Source organism: Macrobrachium rosenbergii, chromosome 55 (genome assembly GCF_040412425.1).
Source record: "Macrobrachium rosenbergii isolate ZJJX-2024 chromosome 55, ASM4041242v1, whole genome shotgun sequence".
Lineage (NCBI taxonomy): Eukaryota > Metazoa > Arthropoda > Malacostraca > Decapoda > Palaemonidae > Macrobrachium > Macrobrachium rosenbergii.
In genome coordinates, this window is record NC_089795.1 from 49,919,720 (window position 1) to 49,932,842 (window position 13,123).

General features: G+C 38.0%; 1 protein-coding gene and 2 long non-coding RNA genes across 5 annotated transcripts in view; 1 reads left to right on the top strand and 2 right to left on the bottom strand.

The window, feature by feature from the left end:
- The window catches only part of LOC136835220 (uncharacterized), a 179,888-nt gene extending 178,607 nt beyond the window's left edge, over nucleotides 1-1,281 (bottom strand). Inside the window, exon 1 of the long non-coding RNA XR_010852055.1 lies at nucleotides 1,240-1,281. This is a non-coding gene — a long non-coding RNA (uncharacterized lncRNA). The remainder of the gene's footprint in view (nucleotides 1-1,239) is intronic.
- A 5,151-nt stretch (nucleotides 1,282-6,432) lies between these two features.
- Nucleotides 6,433-13,123, bottom strand: part of MetRS (methionyl-tRNA synthetase 1) — a 109,021-nt gene continuing 102,330 nt past the window's right edge. The window contains exons 11-12 of one of the 2 annotated variants that reach the window (XR_010852057.1): nucleotides 8,801-8,898; nucleotides 6,433-6,956 (exon numbers count right to left, since the gene is read on the bottom strand). The gene's annotated coding sequence lies outside the window, so the exon portion shown is untranslated. Of the gene's footprint in view, nucleotides 6,957-8,771; nucleotides 8,899-13,123 lie in introns of both variants that reach the window. The other variant, XR_010852056.1, reaches the window with a different exon arrangement.
- On the top strand, nucleotides 9,179-12,416 carry LOC136835222 (uncharacterized). 2 transcript variants are annotated; one of them, XR_010852059.1, is made up of 4 exons: nucleotides 9,179-10,402; nucleotides 10,744-10,903; nucleotides 11,929-11,991; nucleotides 12,328-12,416. It is a non-coding gene; the product is annotated as an uncharacterized lncRNA (long non-coding RNA). The 2 variants fall into 2 exon arrangements; XR_010852058.1 differs by having other exon boundaries at nucleotides 9,180-10,402; nucleotides 10,707-10,903.

A 13,123-nucleotide genomic window follows, 5' to 3' on the forward strand; every position in this document is an offset into this window, starting at 1 on the left:
AGGGTCAATTAAAAGAAATAGAAAAACATAGAAAAATTGACCGCAAACAGATGTCAAAGACATTTTATAAACTTGCATTTTTATTTTGTTAATTTTTTTATTTTTTTGTACAACTGGTCTTGAGCCTAACAACCTTCAAAAAATAGTTGTTAAGTCAAAATAACTAGTTTACATCCTGATCCGAATTTCACCAGAGCTTCAGAGATCTCTTCTTGAAAGACAAACAAGCTCCAGATATGGCTCTAGAGTTCACATCTTTCACTTTGTATATAGAATAGAACTGAATACAGAATTTAGGCCAAAGGCCAAGCGCTGGGATCTATGTGGTCATTCAGCGCTGAAACGGAAATTGACAGTAAAAGGGTTTGAAAGGTGTAACAGGAGGAAAACCTCGCAGTTTCACTAAGAATCAATTGTTAGGAAAGGGTGGAAAGTTAGGTGGAAGAAAGAGAACATGAACGGAGTTACACCTTATTTACTGGGTTTTAGTAAATAATTGTCAACATGGGGTATAATAACAGTTCACAGAACCTATGAAAAATAACCAAATATAAACGAAACTGTTCAGTGATATCAGTCTCTATGAAGGATCAAATTTTACATATATAAAATCATCATCAGGTGAAAACTGACGGCAGTTAAGGTTAAAGTGGTTGGATAGCTAGGAGGGAGAGACCAATGGGAACAGGGGAAAAGTAGGAGGCAGAGAGCATTACAGCTGGTGGCCTAAGATGGTGCGTCTACAGTGGGCCATGTAAGAAACGTAGTAGGAACATCCTCCTCCCGTATGAAATTTTGTAGCAACTGAGATATCAGTAGGTCCACCTAAATTAAACTTGATCAAAGTGTATCAGTGGACCTTCCTTCTCAAACATCTCTGGAAACAAAGAGGAAGCAGAAAGTTCCAAATTCTGGAAGTGACTGATATGAAGAGACAGTCATACCATTTTTTTTTAAATCTCAACTTAAAATCTCATTTGTTGATTTAATATGATCTGATTTGTGAAATTTAAGCTTTCATGTCAAACACTGGGGCACTTTCACCCTTTCAGTGCTTCAGACAGTGAAAGGAGGGAGTTGGAGTGGTTGGACAGCAAGATCGAAGAAATGGAGGTAAGGTAAATGGCTAAAAGTGAGTGCAGCAGTGCAATACGCGAGGCGCACTGACGACACTACCCCCTTGTGGAAATGTCTCATTTATAACTTTGAACTTGAAACCTCATCCAAACTCTTACTTACCAATGAAAGAGGGTTCCAGGACACCTGGCCAAAAGGCGCTACCTGCAATGAAAAAATCACCTGAATTACTACCTTTTTATACATTTGAGTATACCTTATCCATGTTATTAGTCCTCATGAGGTATACTGTATATCTTTATCTACTGATACTAATTTCAGATATGTTAATAATACCCATGATTCTATTTTCATCACACTTGCCTGATTCTTGTTCCTTGATTCTACAGAATCATAAGTTTATCAAAAGCGTACTTTGGGATAAGTGGAATATTAAGTAAAATATGCTGGAAAAGTGAATTTGGCAACAGAAATCTTATATAACACCCTGAAAATGAGTCAAAGTTCGTCATATAAAAGCCAAAAAACGGAATTAGAGGAATATTCAATAACATATTACATATTAATTAGTGAATTTGGCATCAGGAATCTTATGTCGCACACTAGACTTAAATTATTAATCATATAACACATTAAAATGCGTTAACACAAACTACTACATAAACTCTGTGCTGGCGAAATACTATAACAAAATTAGTAGCAGTGTTGACATCACTTACAAAAAGGTAAAAACGAAATTTGAATGTAATACGCTTACAATTAATTAATTTATATAAACAATTAATATGATATTCTGATATAAAATGAGATACATTCTCATTTTTCACTTTTGAAAATTAAAGTAATTTTACACTGTAAGTGAATTTAATTAACTATTTTAACTCATACTTTAATCATTAAATGAATGGTGAATTAAACATGAATTAAAAAAAATGGACCACATAAAACGGACTGAACATTACCCCCAGAAATATTGAAACATTACCAAAAAACATAATGAAACATTGCAAAAGAAAAATCGAAGCATTGCCCCCCACCAAAAAAAATATTGAAACGTTATCAAAATACATAATGAACATTACAAAAAAATAAACGAAACATTACCCCCGAAACAAAACTCGAAATATCACCAAAATAAAAAAAAAGAAACATCACCAACCTTAGTTTCTTTGTCATCTTTATCTCGATCTCAAGAAAGGTGAAAAGAATGACATCCTTTATTTATTTAATCTAATCGCCGAGAAACAAAGGAATTTTTTGTCCCCTCTTTCAACAACTCTCCTTGTTAATGGCGTTATAATTAGTCACATGACAACTATGTACAATCTTTTAAGAGCAAGACTTCATGAATCATCAATCCATAAACATTGTTTTTCATTTTGTTCCCGTCACTAGACACAGTTGTATTGTAAAGACAGCTAAGTAAGCTTTGGAAAATATTATTATTATTATTATTATTTTGAAGTTGAGCCCTAGTCATATGGAAGAAACCCACAGGGGTCACTGACTTGAAATTCAAGCTTCCATAGAATGTGGTGTTCATTCGAAAGAAGTAACAGACGGTAATGGGAAATACTGAAAGAATATAAGGAGAATTGTATTAGGATAATAATGCACTGTATCTTCGCTTGAAATTCTCAAGTTCCAATTGCACGATATCCTCAGGGAGGCTGTTCCACAGTCCAATGGTGCAAAGAATAAAGGACCTCTGGAACTGAGAAGTTCGACAGCGAGGCACATTTATTGCAAATTGGTGCTGCTGTTCAGCGAATCTGGTTGCTCTCGGCAGGTAGAGGTGATCAGGGATAATTGTGATTGTGGCAGATCTCTGTTGAAATACAACTTAAAAAAAAGTGATGAACAAGAGATAATCTGTCGATGGTCCAAGTCATAATTGCTAATATTAGGAAACAGAAACATACCACCACGAATCACTATCTAAAAAGAGATACATCTCTGGCAGAAGAAAACATCCACACCGGAGAACAGTATTATAATTTAGTAATGGAAGGACAAATAACCTGTAACAGGTTGTTTTGATTTATCACTGTTATAAACATTATGAGGCCTTGCGGACAATACCTAACTTTAGTGCAGCATTTGCTGAAACTTTCATTAGATGTTTCTCAAAAGTAAGATGCCAGTCAAAAGTTACACCTACAATAGTTAAAGCTTCAGACTCATTCAGCAGAGTCCCATCCACCTGGAGGAGAGGATGGGGTGGAAAATCTGTACGAAATCTCGTAATCAATAGTTTTCGTTTTACTAGAGTTCAGCCTCATACCCCACCGACTACACCATTCACTAATCTGGTCCATGTCACGATTGAGACTAAGGGCAACTTCATTTCTCTCAAGTGGAGACTTTTCTATACCCACAAGTGTTAGAATAGAACAGACTATAGAATTTAGTCCCAAGACCAAGCGCTGGGACCTATGAGGTTATTCAGCGCTGAAAGGGAAATTGACAGTAAAGTTTGAAAGTTGTAACAGGGGGAAAACTTTGCAGTTGCACTAGGAAACTGTTTTTAGAGAGGGTGGAAAGTCAGATGGAAGAATGAGAATATGAACGGAGGTACGGTATAAAAAATGAGAGAGGTTGCAGCTAGGGCCCGAAAAGACGCTGCAAAGACCTTTAAGTAATTCCTACAGTACACCGCGTGAGGTGCACTAACGGTACTAACCCCCTACGGCCCCAAAAGTGTTGCACCATTGTCATACTGAACAATCTTCTCTTCCAGGCCAACAACCATATCACTTGTATACACCAAAAATAAGTGGACCAGGAACACTGCCCGGTGGAACTCGACACCTTACCTTACAGACCTTACAGTTCGTTCGGGTTGCCCCAGGTCCCTCAGTGTGAGGCACCTTTGATGTCTACCAGAGAATTGCTCATGCATCTTTCGATATATTTTGCATCTTCCAATCTTGGATGGTCTGGGATGCAGCTTAGATATTTGTCGAGCTTATTCTTAAACACATCTACGCTCACTCCTGATATGTTCCTCAGATGAGCTGGTAATGCATTGAATAATCGCTGCATTATTGATGCTGGTGCGTAGTGGATTAATGTCCTGCGTGCTTTCCTTAGTTTTCCTGGTACAGTATAGTTTTGGGCACTGTTAATCTACCTCTGCTTGCTCTTTCTGATATTTTTTTTTAGCTCCATGTTGTTTTCGGTAATTCCCTCTGTTTTCATGCCTGTATTATCCTGTAGCGTTCTCTTCTCCTTTCGAGACTAGATGATTTTAAGAATTGTAGTCTTTCCCAGTAGTCTAGGTCCTTAACTTCTTCTGTTCTAGCTGTAAAGGACCTTTGTACACTATTTGTGCAATATCCTTTTGGTAGCGTGGGTACCATATCATATTGCAATGTTCAAGTGGACTACGTATATACGTTTTATAAAGCCTAATCATGTGTTCGGCTTTTCTTGTTTTGAAGTGCCGGAACAACATTCCCATTTTGCTTTGCATTTTGCCAATAGTATTGCTATTTGATCATTGCATAGCATATTCCTATTCAGCATCACACCAAGGTCTTTAACTGCTTCCTTATTTGTGACTGTCTCGTTATTGGGTCCCTTATACGCATATAGCATTCCTTCTTTATCACCATAGTTTACGGATTCAAATTTATCAGAGTTAAATACCACCCTATTTACCTCTGCCCAATAGGCTTTGGTTCGTTCAAGATCCCATCAACAGCCCGCCACTGCCTACCTGTAAGGAAATTTTGAAAGTAATCCTAAAACAAATAACCACCCACTCCAAGATTCTGAAGTCATGAAACGTGTCTTGTGATTTATCAAATAGAAAGCAGCATTAAAATATTTTAATTACTCTGCACTCAAAACCCTTATCAAGGCTCTCTTGCAAACGGCATGTCAAGCCCTCAAGAGCATCACAAGTACCTAACTGCTTCCTGTATGCATGGAAGAAATCGTGTCTTAGGTACAGAAATCAAGAAAAATTATGACGTAACATCAATTAGTATGAAATTGTAACGTTAACCTGTCTCGTGTTTAATGACTATACCATTCACTATGCCAATAATGTCTCTTCATTTTGACTCTTAATTCGTATACAGGAATGTCCGTGAAACCGGAGAATAGTTAGCTTACTTGTAAACTACCTTGGCGGTCGAGCAATTAACACCAGTCGTAAACATTTGTTAACTATTTTATTGAACGAGTATTCTTGCACTGGAATGAACGGAAATCTCATTTTTCTTGGGAAATGAATACATGAAACTTGTCCATGAACAAGAATATGATTTTAATTGGAAACTATGAAGAACAATCAATTATATATGAAGACTGTGGTGCTCGTTCAGCAGGAGGATTTTAAACGGTTTTACAAAAATATACCAAGATATACACACTTAGATAAGGGTGTAACTATCCTGACGTTTATAAGGCTATCAGTCAATTACGGTTTTGCAATAAAAACGCAAACATTAATAAAAAGAAATTTTCTCCGTAGGAGTAATGTAATTTCAATATCAGCCAGGCATTTTATGTCTTGCACACCTGTGACAAAATATAAACTTAACCATTAAAAAGCCCCATAGCTATGCGAAAAAAAGTTAATTCCGTTTAGAAAAAACTAATTTCTCTAATTATCCTAAGTAACGAGTTTTACGCTTCTTAATTTTCTAATATATCCAGCAATCTCCTCATCTGTCATCGAGGTGGAGAAGTTATTCACTTCGCAGTTATATTATTCAGGTAATTTACTTTCAGTAACGGCTATTAGAAAATTCAGCAATTCTATACTGATTACAACGTGCATAGACGTAATTCCTCAGTGATGCTCTTCATAGGCCGTGTTTTCTTTGAGCGCGTTTATTGAACCTTTTCAAGTTTAATTTGCTCCATGAAATGTGCTGAAGTTACCTGTTGGTTTGACTCGGTTGCTGTAAAGACTATTTAAAGACTATTTAAAAGCAAGGTATCAGATTTTCTTAATATTTCCTTTACTTTCATGTCCTTGAAAATTCAAGCCTACCAATTATCACAAATTCTTAGCCACGTAAAATAAGTATAATCCTTCGGGCCAGCCCTAGGAGAGCTGTTAATCAGCTCAGTGGTAAAACTAAGGTATAACCAAGGTATACTTACTAGACTAGATTTACTATCGTCTTAAGGTCTTTATTCAACTAGACCTGAAAAACCTACCTGTAAAACAAATGAAAATATGCAAGTCACTACCTCAAGGACCGCTCCCACTCCAAAGACTGGAGTCAGCGCAACTCTTTTGGTGCATTTTATGACAAGTTTTTTACTAACGCAGGCTTCTGCTACTTTGAGCAGTTCTAATCAAGTATTGAAGGATGCTAGCACAATACATGTTGATAAAATAAGCTTTTTATTCAGTTACCAGTTCTAACAGGCAGATAAGACAATTCGTGTAAAATTTGACCAAGCGGAAGTAAATCCATCAATTTGGAAAAAATCAGAATAAAATCAGGTTGAGATTCCTACTATTATTCACAAAAAGTGACTATCAATTTTAGGATGCTAACTAGTACATCACTGGAAGATAACCTTTATACCTTTGTATTACAGTTACTTGGGTTTCCCCAATTACATGAAAAGTTTAAACTTTCAATTACGAAACTTAAATATAAAACTGCCCCATAGGCATTACCACCTAAATATACCATCTGGGCAAAGCTAAGAAACTATACATGCTAATTTGTCACTTTCAAAGTAACTCATTGGGAAATCGGTACTAACTCTTGGATAACTCTGAGCAAGAAAAAGTGCTTCGTAGTTCAAGCAACTAGAGGATTGCTTGTTCAACCATTTCATTCAGCAGCCTTCGTTTGGTCCTTCATATGTAGAAGCTCAATTATGGCTAACGTACTCGGCAATACCTGCGGAGGAAATTATTCGATAATATAACCACTACAACCTGTTATGATAACATGTAGAATGGTTATGGAGAAAAAAAAATTTGTTTGCAAATCCAAAGCTTAAACTTAAACATTTATAATTTTATATCACATACTTCAAATTCTGTAATTTCACTATAGAGTATTCTACAGTTAAACCCCTTACTATTAAAAAAATGACAATTAAAAACGTCCAATAACTTGAAATTTAAGTTTTAGTTTGTTCTATTTGCCAAACTTGAAGTATAACAGACTTAAGATTACAGATCATGTCAAGATTAGCGAACCCACTCGCAGCAAGGTTCGCTATTCTATACCAGAAGATTGGGTTCGTTATACTTTACATGGAAATAATCGGGTTCGCTGTGCTAGGCATGAACACTTCGGTACCAGACGTTTGATCCCCCAGGGTTATTACTAAAGGCGAAATACATTTGACGCCCCCCGCCCGGGGCTAGTACTAAACACGGCGACAAAGTGTAGATGAATCACTTTCGCCGTGTTAGTACTAGCACCTCACGTGAAATTTGAGTTCGGACCGGAAAGGGTTCGCTAATCTTGACATGGGGATGTTGGGTTCGCTAATCTTGTCATGGGGATGTTGGGTTCGCTAATCTTGACATGGGGATGTTGGGTTCGCTAATCTTGACATGGGGATGTTGGGTTCGCTAATCTTGACATGGGGATGTTGGGTTCGCTAATCTTGACATGGGGATGTTGGGTTCGCTAATCTTGACATGGGGATGTTGGGTTCGCTAATCTTGACATGGGGATGTTGGGTTCGCTAATCTTGATGTTGGGTTCGCTAATCTTGACATGGGGATGTTGGGTTCGACATGGGGATGTTGGGTTCGCTAATCTTGACATGGGGATGTTGGGTTCGCTAATCTTGACATGGGGATGTTGGGTTCGCTGGGGATGTTGGGTTCGCTATCTTGACATGGGGATGTTGGGTTCGCTAATCTTGACATGGGGATGTTGGGTTCGCATGGGGATGTTGGGTTCGTAATCTTGACATGATGTTGGGTTCCAATCTTGATTTCAAGATTTCAAAGGTAATACTGAAAACATTACAGCTTATAACATTTAAAACTATTCAACGTACCAAGTATTTTTATTTTCAAAAGCAAGCCCGGTATTTCTAAGTAATAGATACACGGCGGGTATTTAGCGAGAAATGGCAGTTTCTTTTTAGTATTTTGGTTGCTTATTTACAATTTAACATTTTTTGGGGTCGGCTGTAATTAACCTGTAATTAACCCCTGAAGTCCATCCAACAAGGGGTTTCCATACGCGATCTTCACAAGACAGAGCACAGCTACGTCTGTTTCGAACGGTTCATATCCCGGCGACAACAAACAAGTGCACCGCCAGTGTCAGAAGCCCTAAAAGTGCAGAAAAAACCAGTTTCCAAGGTATTGCACTTGCCGGACGGGATATGAACCGTTCGAAACAGACGTAGCCGTGCTCTGTCTTGTGAAGATCGCATATGGAAACCCCATGTTGGTTGGACTTCAGGGGTTAATTACAGGTTAATTACAGCCGATCCCCAAAAAATAACGTTAAATTATAAATAAGCAACCAAAATACTATAAGAAACTGCCAATTCTCGCTAAATACCCGCCGTGTATCTATTACTTAGAAATACCGCAAGCCCTCTTTTGGCGTACAGTAGACAAAGTCTACTGCACGACAAAAGATATTCTCCCCCCTTCAGGGGCTCTCTGCCCCTGAAGGGGGGAGATTGAGCTTGCAAGGACTAAGTTTCAAAATGCAAAAACTAATGAAGTCCTTTACCTCTTAATTCTGAGGGGAAAAATAGTTACCAGGTTGGTTTCAAGGAATTCGGTAAATGTGCTTCGAATTTGGTGTGGTGGATATCAAGAACTGAAGTCACGGAACTGAAGTAAACCGGTTCTCGAACCTGAAACAGAAAATGCTTCAAATACTTGCTGCACCAAGCAGTTGTGTTCTGTGTTAAATAGACAAAATAATAACTTAAATGGTACTACAGTAATTATACAATTTACCAACAGCTACTTCCCACGAAAGAATCATCAAAGAATATTTACCCATAACTAAAAGTGTAACGTCGTAACCAGCAACGCGAGTACATGCAAATTACACTAATTATAAACACGTCAAAACACCAATACCCTTTGTTCGTATGATCGTAACTGAACGCTGAACAGGACCTTGCCACCTTGCGAACACGTGAGCACTTTTCTATGATGCTCGAACGGAAGATTTACTGCCAAGGAAGGATCACTGCAGCAGAAAATACTCTCGAGTAGTTTGTCGAGCAAACGATAGATGGCAGTAACATGAAAGATCTCTGGTTCCTACGCTTCAATTCGGAAATGGAATTACTAAATTACGTTGAGAATATCAGCATCGAAACTCTTGTAAATATGGAGCGGAATGGAATATAGAGTTTAGGCCAAAGGCCAAGCACTGGGACCTATGAGGTCAGTTAGCGCTGAAAAGGAAATTGAGAAAAGGAAAGTCTGACAGGTGTAACAGCCTAACAGGAGGAAAACCTCGCAGTTGCACTATGAAATAATTGTTACGTGAGGGTGGATAACAAGATAGAAGAAAGATATGAATGGAAGTACAGTAAATGGAATGAAAGGGGTTGCAGCTAGGGGCCAAAGGGACTCTGCGAAAAAAACTTTAGTAATGCCTACAGTGTACCCCGTGAGGTGCGCTGACGGCACTAACCGCCACCGCCCCCCCCCCCCTGCTACGAGGACCTCTTGTAAATATAAGAAAGGTTTTCAAAGATTAAAAGTTACTAAAGAACACCCAGTAAGAGAGGAAATAGAACTAGAAAATGTAACTGAATGTTATTTCATTCCAAAGGACCCCGCCCCACAAATGGAATTTCTGAGCAAGGAATAATCTACAATATAATTTCTCTTAATCCACCGCCGATTCGAAGAAATTCTTTACGAACCGTCGTTCTAGTAAATAAGTAAAGTATCGTAATCTTGGAAGTCGATATCTTAATTCCGTGCATCAGTACCGTCAAGAACAGAATCAAGTAAAACTTTTATTACAGAAAAATCAAGAACAACAAAAACAACAAAAAAATACTGCGTCCAAATCTGTGAAATTTATGATACTTCATGGCTTGTCAAAGAGCAGCAAATTCAGCGATAAGAGATAAGATAGAAAGGCAAATGGAAAAAAAAAAAAGAGATTGGTCTTAGATTACGACTAAGACCCGGCCCTCCAGTTTGCGCCGACACCGTTTGACGTCCGGGCATCGTTTGAATTTCGGACTTGTGAACTTAAACAACGAGTTTCTTCTTCTTCTTTAATCTACATATATCTTTTGTTTTTTTTTTTTGCTTTGAGAAACTACTTCCATTTTATATTCTGTTCGTGAAACTTGCAATTAATTGGCTCTCAACATCAGATGACGAGTGAGTGAAGTTTTTAGTCTTTCCGATTCTCAAGAACACGAGCGCGAAAATGGTATTGTTTTTCAGTCAGTGAGGTTGTATAAATCAGAATTTATTTTTTCTTTTTATTTTTGTGATTTATTCTCAGTTCAGTATACCTTAGTTTAAACAGACCACTGAGCTGATTAACAGCTCTCCTAGGGCTGGCCAGAAGAATTAGATTTATTTTGCATGGCTAAGAATCAATTGGTGTTTTAGCAACGGGACCTACAGCTTATTGTGGAATCCGAACCACATTATAGCGAGAAATGAATTTTATCACCAGAAATAAATTCCTCTTATTCTTCATTGGCTGGTCGGAGATTCGAACTCGCAGCCAGCAGAGTGCTAGCTGAGAACGGAACCCACTCGCCCAACGAGGAACATTTATTCTCAGTGAATGTGAAGAAGTGCAGGGCAGGCAATTAATCGAAAATAAAATGAAAAAAACAATGACGAAATTCAGGATCAACATGGCTCTGAGTAAGTATATTTTAGATAATTTTTCCTTAAATGATTCTGCAAAATAGATTCCAGTAAAAATATTACGCAGGTCTCTCTCTCTTTCTCTCTCCATCTCTCTCTTTATCAACAGACCTCTTTTATTTCGGATTGAGGGACCTGTCCAGCCATCCAAAGTGAGGACCCTTGAATATCAATATTTCTTAAACTTGACAAATGGATGAGAACCCTTCCTGTTTCCACTAACAACTTTCAATTAATTTTTTTTTTAGATCAGAAGCAAACTTTTTTTTTTTTTTTTGCTCTTTACGATCCTTCAATATGGTATTCATTTTGTTTATTGTTTTGTTAGATATATCAAACTGATTGTTGTCTGCTTACTTATAAAAAGCTCTAAGTGACAAAATAAAAACAGAGAAAACTGATTAGCATTAACGACGAGAAATTTCTCCACTGTTGTAGAATAAAGGGTCTTTGCTAAACGTACTCAGTCTGTATTACAACGGAAGGACAAAGGAAAACTGAACAGTATAAGAATATTTGACAAGTAGGCATAGTAAACAAAACGTTCACTGATATCCAACTGAGATTCACTAACGACTAAGTGCAAAGAATGTACCTGGGGCTTAATATTCTTTATTAACTTCAGTTATGAAAACTACTGTCACTAAGCTTAAAGAATGTACTTAACCTCAGTTATGGAAACTACTATCACTAAGTTTAAAGAATGTAACCTGATGGTTTAATATTTTTTTTTTATTAACTTCAACTATGTAAATTACTATCACTAATTGTCAAGAATGTACTTAACTTCATTTATGTGAAAGCTACTATCACTAAGTTTAAAGATTGTATTCAACTTCAGTTATGAGAACTACTATCACTAAGTTCAAAGAACATACCTGGAGGTTTAATATTCTTTATTAACTTAAGCTATGCAAAATACTATCACTAAGTTTAAAGACTGTAACTGGAGATCTTCATTTACTTCAGTCATGAATAGCAAGCAAAAATGCATCACGAGGTGTCATTTCTCTTTCGAGTAGGTCAGACGCTGCTGCTTCTACTAGCAGCTGTGAGGTCTTCCTCAGAATTTGGCCTAGAAGCAGGTGAGTCCTACTTTTGTAGCATTCCAATCGTAATAAAAAAATAAAAAACTGACTTTGACTTATAATAACACATTTCAAGCCATTCGTCTTGATTTATGAGTAACTGATTAATTGCAAAAAAGCTTGCCAAGATCTGAAAAACTTGCAGTCACAGTAAAGATTGCCCTGTTTTCCAGTTACTGTGAGAGTTACTTTTCCTTGTCTTATATTTTAGCTGCTGATAAGCATGAAGCAACTTTATGATACATGTTCTTTGTATCTCTAAAATAACCATTAAAACCTTAGCTTTCACATCTGTCTTAAAAATCATATCCTCCTCTGTGCCTGTTGTTACAGATAAAGTGTCAACTACAGTGACAACAGTTGTGCCAGCTACATCATCTAAGATCAGTGAAGAACCAGTGAATCAGAGAGCTGGCATCTGTCTTAAAACTCAGCTAGTCCTCCCTGGCCTGTTACTACTGCAGATAAACCTCATACTACCAGTGACATCCGTTGTACCATACCCTACATCATCTAAGATCAACTGCTCTGAACCAGTGAATGCACAACCAACCCCTACTACTCAGGCACATCCAGCTTCACAGTCTACTACCCCATACTCAACTACTCCAGACAATACTACTGCACAACCACCCCATACTACCACTTCACATCCGACTACCTCATACCCTACCTCCACTCCACACCCAACTACTCTGGACACTACTACTGCACAACCATCCCCTACTACCACTTCACATCCGCCTACCTCATACCCTACCTCCACCCCATACTCAACTACTCCAGACATTACTACTGCACAACCATCCCCTACTACCACTTCACATCCGCCTACCTCATACCCTACCTCCACCCCATACTCAACTACTCCAGACATTACTACTGCACAACCATCCCCTACAACCACTTCATCACCCGCCTACCTCCACTCCACACCCAACTACTCTGGACACTACTACTGCACAACCACCCCCTACCACCACTTCACATCCGACTACCTCATACCCTACCTCCACCCTATACTCAATTACTCCAGACAATACTACTGCACAACCAACCCCTACTACCACTTCACATCCGACTACCTCATACCCTACCTCCACCCCATACTCAACTACTCCAGACAATA